Source organism: Jaculus jaculus, chromosome 20 (genome assembly GCF_020740685.1).
Source record: "Jaculus jaculus isolate mJacJac1 chromosome 20, mJacJac1.mat.Y.cur, whole genome shotgun sequence".
NCBI classification, from domain to species: Eukaryota; Metazoa; Chordata; class Mammalia; order Rodentia; family Dipodidae; genus Jaculus; species Jaculus jaculus.
Window position 1 is genome coordinate 25,724,001 of NC_059121.1, and position 9,420 is coordinate 25,733,420.

Here is a 9,420-nt window from a genome sequence, read left to right on the forward strand (position 1 = left end):
CTTTAAAGAAACATATTTTGTTTATTTATTGAAGACAGACAGACAGACAGAGAGAGAGAGGGTGGAAGGAAATAATAGGTGCATCCAGGGCCTCGAACCACTGCAAATGAGCTCCAGGTGTGTGTGCTACCTTGTGCACCTCGCTTTATGCGAGTCCTGGGGAATCGAATGTGGGTCCTTTGGCTTTGCAGGCAAGCATCTTAACCTCTAACCTTTTCCCTCAGTCCCAGACATAGCTTACGGACATGGAGGAGACAAGTTGATGTTGAGTACTTTCTGCTTCTTATCGATGCTGGCATCAGCCACTGTATACTCCAGAAGCCTGACAACACATCGGGAACAACTCTGAGTTCCAGGACAGCTGAAGTCTGGAGTTAGAGCTCACAGCAGAGCTGGCAAGAGCTTAAATGCCCACCGTCATGATGCAGGCTGCCAGATAGTGGGCTAAGCTCACCCAGCGCCAGATTCTTCATTCTAAGTCTGTTCTCTACGAGGTCAGTGATTCTCTTAGGTGATGCCTGTGATAGGCTAAGGCAGCTCAAGGTTGGTTCCTTTTCAAGCACTAAAGTAGAAAAAGTGTTGTCCAAGTATTTGCTTCAGATTTCATCAAAGAATAAAGGGAAAGCTTTAGAGAAAAGTATGAACCTTAGCTGGACAACATAGGTGAGGTGTAATTAAATGTAAATTAAAATCACACAGCATTCCTTCACATCTGTTAAGAGAGAAAATGGAAAAAAAAAATATCATATGGGCTTTTGATGATGATGATGGTTATTTTGGTTTTTCAATTTATGATCTTGTTCTAGTCCAGAATAGCCTGGAATTGACTATGTAGTCTCAGGCTAGCCTTGAACTCACTGTGATCCTCGTACCTCTATCTCCTGAAGGCTGGGATTAAAGTTATGTGACACTATACCCAGAGGCATTTATTATTTTTTTAAAAAAATATTTTTGGGGGGCTGGAGACATGGCTTAGAAGTTAAGGTGCTTGCCTGCAAAACTTAAGAACTAATGTTTGAATCCTCAGGTCCCACATAGCAAGACACACAGTGATGCAAGCCTACAATATCATTCATGCTCCACAAAGCCTGGTGTACTCTCTGCCCCTCGCCTCTTTCTCTCAGAATAAAAAAAAAATGTGTATTCGTATTAATTTCTTTATATGCAAGCAGAGAAGAGACAGAAGAGATGCAGATAGACGGAATGGGCACGCCAGGGCCTCCTGCCTCCGCAAACAAGCCCCAGATATTCGTGCCACTTTGGGCATTTAGATGTATGTGAATAACAGGGGATCAAATCTGTCTCCTTTGGCTTTTCAGGCAAGTGCCTTAGCTACTGAGACATACCTCCAGCCCTTGACAATTATTTTTGATTGTCAACTTGATAGGATTAACAAAATTAATTAATAATTCTTAATTAAAGAGGCACAATTGTGAGGGAGTCATGAGAGATGTTTCAGTGAGGAGGGAAAATCTACCCTGAATGAAATTATCCCATGGGTTGGGTCCCTAGATTGTTTACAACATGCGAAGGCAGGAGCCAGCAGAGTACTTCCATCCCCAGGTCTCTGCTTTCCGGTCAATGCCACAAGCCAAGTAGCTGTCACGAGGGACTGAATTCCTCGGAAAGGTGAACCAGAATAACCCCTTCCACCTTTAAGCTGGTTGCTGGGAAGTATCTGGTCAATTGATGAAACAAATGACTCACTCAGTCCAGCCATTTGCATATGATTTGCATGGTATTGCATACCATGATCCAGAGCTGATTTAAAGTACACTGGACACTGTGAATATGTTATGTGCAAATACTCCAGCATTTTGTTGAGGGAGCTTGACCACCTCAAGATTTTGGTTTGAGGGGTTGAGAAGAACCCTGGTAGTAAGCCGGTTTAGATAAATAAAGACAGCTACATGTTAACATATGTGCTTGATGTGAAAAAAATTGATATGAAAGTGATTTAAAAAATATAAATCCAATTAGTTCAATAAGTACTATGACTGTACAGATCACAACATTGCCACTATAATTGCTATTAATGGTAGTGACCATGATGATAGCATCAGGAAGGATAAAGTAGTTTCCTTAAGTATTGATGAAAACTCGAATGATAAATACTCTAGGCATTTATTTTCTGGTTAATCACTCATTGATGATTTAGTCTGTCTCTGTAGAAACATACGGATTTATTATTTACTTAAAGTTGCCCAGAAAGTAATATATACTCTCCTATATATAACAATACTAATATGATCACATATTTATTAACACGTGTAATGTGAGACATAATGTTACAGTATTATAATTTGGGCTCAGCACAAGGCATAATAGGGTATGCATCGACTTAAGGAAAAGCTCAGTGTCATGTTAATTGTAGGTCAATTATCATATATGTTAATTACAACTCTATGTGCAGTGTTCTTGGCAAGATATAATACTTACTGCAATAGTGTGTGAAATGTTAGGCCAACCTTGGAAAAGCCAACACGCACACATGCATTGTGTGTGCACTTCAAGCACATTGTGTATTACTGTCAGGCACCAGCAAGTTGAATGACAGCATCTCAGTGTAGTTCAAACGCATGACTAATACAATGTGAGTGTGAATATTTCCTCCATTTAATATGCCTGTGGAGATATGGAGATGGAAACCAACTTTATAGCTAAATGCGGGAACTGACATTATAATCTAAACGTGCATGTTTAATTGGTTTTGTATTTTCACCATCCTTTTATCTGGGCATTTTTATTCTGCCTCATCTAGGGAGTGAAGTGTCTTCCTGTCTTTCTTTCCCTGAGAATGCAGCACTGACGCTATTGTGTCTCCAAGTATAAGACTCTATGGCATTTCCAGGAACACAGGTGAGTGCTGGGTCATCTGGAGGCCCCTCTTCTCCTCTGTGGTACTCTTGAATAAAGTGAGACGCACGAACAGAGTTAATATTTAAGGCAGGGAAAAGCAAAACGGTAGCCAAAGCAGTTATAACTTATGTACATGATGTACAGCATGCTTGGTGGGAAACTTTGCTTTGTTTCTCAGCATCTTTTATTACATACCCGAAGAGGAGAAAATAATATGCAGCACCCGACCCTTGTGAAATCCATGAGGAGTTTCCTGATTTCTATACGACATGTATCCAACCAATCTGAGGAGATTGATGGAGAGATAGGAGAATTATGGAGGATCCTTATTTCATTCAGCGAACTATGAATGTTTCCAATTTAAATACATGACAGAAGTGCCCTTCTACTTAATTTCTGCCCCTAGATGCAGTTCCTACAGGCCCAGATGCAAAAATGACTATCCTTGTGGTACTCATTTTCAAATTATAGTCATTGTTTAGATGGTTGACTAATTTTTTTTATTTTTAAAATTTTATTTATTTGGGCAGGGGGAGAGAGAATGGACACACCAGGGCCTTCAGCCACTGCAAATGAACTCCAGAAGCATGTACCACCTTGTGTATCTGGCTTATGTGGGTCCTGGAGAATCAAACCTGGGCCCTTTAGGTTTGCAGGCAAGTGTCTTAACCATGAACCCATTCCTCCAGTCTACAATAAGTGTTTTGATTAGTCCAGACATTTGGCTTTGCATTGATATAATTCTTTTTTTTTTTTTTTTTTTTTTTTAATTTAATTTTATTTTTTAAATTTATTTATTTGAGAGCGATAGACACAGAGAGAAAGACAGATGGAGGGAGAGAGAGAGAATGGGCGCGCCAGGGCTTCCAGCCTCTGCAAACGAACTCCAGACGCGTGCGCCCCCTTGTGCATCTGGCTAACGTGGGACCTGGGGAACCGAGCCTCGAACCGGGGTCCTTAGGCTTCACAGGCAAGCGCTTAACCGCTAAGCCATCTCTCCAGCCCTGATATAATTCTTAAGGGCAGCTGTATCATCATTATTATTTTTTTTCTTTTTCCTGTCATACTGAGGATTCAACCCAGGGCCTTGCATATGTTAGGCAAGTGATGAATGACTGAACTATATTCCAAGGGCTTACACAACAAAATAAATGTGCTTCTGATGGGCACATGCATTTGCAATATTGATTTCTATTTGCTATCCCTCTATAGCTATAATGAATCTTTATATTGGACTGAATTTTACATTACAGAAAACTGTAAGAGTTCATGAACTGTGTTTATTATTTTTACCTGGCTAATTAGTTAGAAAGATGACAAGTCAATTCAACTTGTTAACAGTATCTTTCCTACACTCATTAAATGTTACTTATGTGTATATAAATACAACCACCATAAAATGAGCATTTTGTCTTTTTAATATGAGGCAAGCTATATTATGATTCAGCTTAAAGGGTGAAGTTAAAGCAAATTACTGATAGATCATCAGTCTTTTAAAATATTTATTTATTTTTTGAGAGAGAAAGAGAGTGAGAGTGAGAGAGGAGAGAGAGAGAGAGAGAGAGAGAGAGAGAGAGAGAGAGAGAGAGAGAGAGTGAGAACACACTAGGGCCTCCAGCCACTGCAAATGAACTCCAGACACATGCGTCACCTTGTGCATCTGGCTTATGTGGGTCCTGGGGAATCGAACCTGGGTCTTTTTGCTTTGCAGGCAAGCGCCTTAGGCATTATGCCATCTCTCCAGCCCAGATGTTCTTGTGTTTAGTTTTCTTTTGGAGAAGCTTAAGAGAATTCTAAGGCTAAACTATTTGAGTCCTAGATAAATAGTTTAGGAAGGGTATTTTACGGTGAGCCAGGCACTGTACTTGTGGTACAATCACGGGGTTTAAACTGGAGAATTGAGGAGGATGGAGGCGGTGTCCCTGGGAGGGAGCCAGCAGAAGCTGCAAAGCTCGCGAAACAACACCGTTACAGTGACCTGCAAGGCTGACGCGATGGCTTTGCCAGCCTTCACATCGCCCGTGTCTCCCATTCACTCGCCGTGTCGAGAAGCCAGAGGCACAGCATGAGCGACATAGATCCAGTCAGAGAATGGTTGAAGGACCGATATGGGGAACTAGAGGAAAACAGCAGTATAGATACTCTATAAGCTTATGATTTTTTTCTTTTTTTTTATGTAAGAAATCATCACTAATTCACTGGGTTAGATCTGAAGGTTAGATACCCTACCTTTAAGCTGTCCGCAGTACTCAGTGTCCGGTGCAAGCTCAAGGAGGTGAACGCATTCTTTGCGCTTTCCAGTTCCCAAGCCCGCACGTAGCCTTGACTCCTGACCCCTTCCTGTAATCTTCGCACTGCCAGTCCTTCCTCCACTCAGACTCATGGTCCTACTCACAAAGACCCTCGTGATTACACGGGGCCCACCTGGAAAATCCAGGATGATCTCTTCATTGTAAGATCCTTAACTTAATCTCACAGGCTGAAACATGGGGTATCACATTCACAGGCCCTGGGGATTAGCATGCGGGTATTTATCGGGAACCACTCCCCCCCCCCAACAGATCGTTATATCCTCTGTTTATTGATATGAAAGAAGTTGGTGGCTGATAATGAGAGATTAAAACGAGGGATTATGTTTGCACATTTTACAGACAAGAAAGGATTGCTTTTGATCTGTGTTTTGTTTCATTGAGACAGCTGCACTATGTAGCCCAGGCTGGTTTCAAACTCCTGGATCCTCCTGTCTCCTCCCCAACCCCAGGACGTAGATTACAGATGTATTTGATCACTATGTTTTGTTTTTTGTTTGTTTCTTTTCCGAGGTAGGGTGTCACTGTAGCCCCGGCTGACATGGAATTAATTCACTCTGTAGTATCAGGGTGGCCTCAAACTCACAGCAATCCTCCTACCTCTGCCTCCCGAGTGCTGGGATTAAAGGCGTGTGCCACCACGTCCGGTGATCACTATGCTTTTTTAAAAAAAAAAAATTAATAATTCAACAATTGTTTTCTTTTTGAGTAATGTAAACAAATTGAACAGATATTCCAAATCACATATATATGTATATATGCGTGTGTGTGTGTGTGCGTGTGTGTGTATATATATACATACATACATACATATTTATGCCATTATATTTATTGTGTCTTCTTAAATTTTTAACTTTCCAAGATAGCCTATCTTCTACTTATGGCAAGGATACTAGGAGATTTCTCACAAACTCACTTGGGAAAGACAATATCTAATGATGGTTGAGTCATGGTTTTCTACCCATTTTAGTGCATTATCTCATAACTAATATCTCCTAAGGAAGGCACCGTTAACACTCGTATTTTAAAGATGATGATAGAGGGTCTGAGGAGATGACGCAGGGACAGGGCTTGCCACACATGCATATGAGCCCAAGAGGTGTGACATGGGCACTTCAGGACTAGAGACGGCTCAGCAGCTAAAGGCGCTTACTTAAAAGCCTGACAGCCTGGGTTGGATCCTCCAGTGCCCACAGCAAAGCCAGATGCTCTGAAGGTTGCATGCGTCTCGAGTTCCTTTGCAGTGGCAGGGGACCTTGCACACCCATACTCACTCTCTTTGCCTCCTTCTCTCTCTCACTCTCAAACAAAGTATATTGAAAAAAAAAAAAAAGACAAATTACTACCATGAGATTGATGACCCAGCAAAGGATCCCTGCACTAAATTATCCATAGCCAAGCTGCTCTGGGGGGCGGGGGGGGATTACTTCTTCCCTTTGGGATTTACCTGCAATACGGTTATAAGGATGTTCCACTTCAGGATCTGAGCAATTCCACTATGCTGTCTTTAATGAAAATTTACCTCCCAAACAAGTGAACTTGTGATCTGAAATAAATTAGTTGCCTTAATCCAAGTCTTCTATGCTTGATTTTACTCAGTGATTTTTTTTTTAAAGTGGCAAGTTCAGTGAATTAATCTGGTTTTATAATTTTCACGCATGGGCTTACAATACTATTGGTTGCGTACAGTGGATGTGTCTGTAATAAATTACTCTGCCACTCCTGACTTTTGTTCTTAGCATTTTCTCCATCTTGGTCTGATGTCATTATTTGCATTTTGATTCATTAACACAGGTTGTTACTCAGTGAAGCTAATCTTTTACTTTTTTTTTTTGAGGCAAGCACAACAGACTGGCCTTTTTATGTGTGTGTGAGAGAGAATGAGAGTGAAAAAGGAGAGAGAGAGAGAGAGAGGGAGAATTGACACGCTAGGGCCTCCAGCCACTGCAGTCAAACTCCAGACGTGTGTGCCACCTAGTGGGCATGTGCGACCTTGTGTTTGCCTCACCTTGTGCGTTTGGCTTTTGTAGGAACTGGAGAGTTGAACATGGGTCCTTAGGCTGCACAGGCAAGCACTTTAACTGCTGAACCATCTCTCCAGCCCAAAGATCTTAAAATGGTTTATAACATCATGAAAAGTTGTTAATAGAGTTTTTCATTATTACCTGGAATATATTCATAGGTCTTTAATTATTTCAAAATTGCTAATTAAAATGGTGCATATTTCTGTTACAGAGACTATGTTTAACTAATAGATGTACTTTTCTTCATCACAGAGCCTTTACACTATTTGCGTAGTAACCTTCCAGAAGCTGAAACTTCTCTGGTACTTTGGCTAGCAGTTAAATTATATGTGAAGTGTAATCTTTGGCTACAATAATGCCATATGGGTGATAAGGCTTTATAACTTTTGATTTTCTTAGACATTAATATATTTCATGCTTAAGAATTGTTTCTCAAATGCATGTTACCACCTACATCCTTTTTGGAATCTGTCCAGAAAACTTTCTACCTGTTAAACACATTAAAGGCACAACAACAAAGTTTGCTACATTAATGAAGTTTAAGGTGGCTTTAAGAGTTATTTCTGGAAGCTTATATTGTCTAAGAATATATCTAATTAAATTCCCCTTTTGAGATGTCACAGAGTCCATGGAAGACATTGACTGGAAAATAAAATGCAGGAATTTCACCAGCATGTGTTTTTGGAAGAGAAACAAGGAGAATTTGGCCTGTGATACAACTGCAAAGAATTCTTCAATCAAACCACACAGGTAGCCCTAAGCTGGCAAAGACCTTTAACGTTGTTCTGTGGCGAGGAGCCTGGGCTTCATAAAGCCCTATTTACCAGCCATTAAATGTGGATTGCTCCTAGAGGCAAGGCTACCTTTCGCCAAACCTCCCAGCCACCGAGGATTCCTTCATAAACCCCAAAGGGTACCTGACAGTCCAACACTTGAGCTACTTGGCTCCCTTTAAATGCATGCTTTTATTTTATTTTTTCCCCATCTGTATTCCCGATGGCTTGTTCTTCCTTAGGGGAACCAATTAGACTAGCCTCTGATGGCTGCTAGTGAATTCTTCTATTGTCTGTTCCAGATTCATCTCATCTTCAGTCAGCAACAGTGCTGGTCTGGGGCTTCTGTCATAGGACAATCAAGGTCTTCATATGTAAGGAGTCCAAACTCTACATCCATTGTTGTTTTTCATTTTCTTTTATTTTTTGAGGTGATGATGAAATTCGAGGCCTTGTATCTGCTAAGCAGGCACTGTAACACAGAGCTGCATCTCCAGTCTAACCACGTTCTTTTGAGGGTTTCTGCTCATGTCCATTGCCAAATAGCATTGGTCAAGGGAATGCCCAGGAGCACCACTGTTGACCACTTCCATATACCAAACACGGTCCCTCCTGCCCCCAGCGTGTAACAGCACCCACGCATCCACCTGATCATCTGGGATAATGACTCCAGCTTCTCTTTCTGCTTCCTGCTGCCTTGGGACAAGGAGCCCGGAGTTACCACGCAAGAGCTATATAAATTAAACTTCAGTGAGATCTGTCATCTGTTCCCCAGGGGCAGAATGGCAGAACTGGAAAGACGAAATTCCACAGCTGGGTCACTGAAGCATGGTCACTTTGGTATCCAGACCAGCCTATTCTATCTGGTTATAATCTTTGTGCTGGATAAAAGTTAGTGACTCAATGTACATACTAAAGCTTAAAGGCTAACACCTACATTTTGCACTGTGCCACCTCTAAGCTGGCATCCCAGCAGTACTTTTTTTTTTTTTTGGTCCATTCAATTCATTTAGAATTATTGGTAAAGAGAGAGACACCAACACATCGGAGGTTAAGTCATTTAAGTTAGAGGCACCAGCCATACTTTATACAGCCAACCATTAATATACTTTAAGGAAGTATCAGTGATTGTATGAATGATAGCTGACCCTCAGTTTATATAAATTTATTTATATGTATTTATTATGAAACCCTCAGTGGGTTTCATTATCAAGTGGACACTGCTGTATCACTTTTTTATGTAAAGTAAGCCCTTAAAGGTGATGCAATTCCGTAGGAGTAATGTCACAGTGTATCAAATACTCTGGAAGAATATATTGCTGGTGTTGTTTTGAATACATGTAAGTCACTTCAATCATGAATATGTGATCAACAAAGCCTGACACTGTGCCTTCCCAAGGTAGAATGAATCAACTGCAGTCGATTCACCTATGAGTGACTGATCGGTTTTCTCAA

The 9,420-nt window shown here is 41.0% G+C and overlaps 1 long non-coding RNA gene across 1 annotated transcript; it reads left to right on the forward strand.

The window, feature by feature from the left end:
* The first annotated feature begins 243 nt into the window (after positions 1-243).
* LOC123456249 lies at positions 244-7,935 on the forward strand. Its single transcript, XR_006634411.1, has 3 exons — positions 244-494; positions 2,762-2,859; positions 7,816-7,935. It is a non-coding gene; the product is annotated as an uncharacterized LOC123456249 (long non-coding RNA).
* The last annotated feature ends 1,485 nt before the right edge of the window (positions 7,936-9,420 follow it).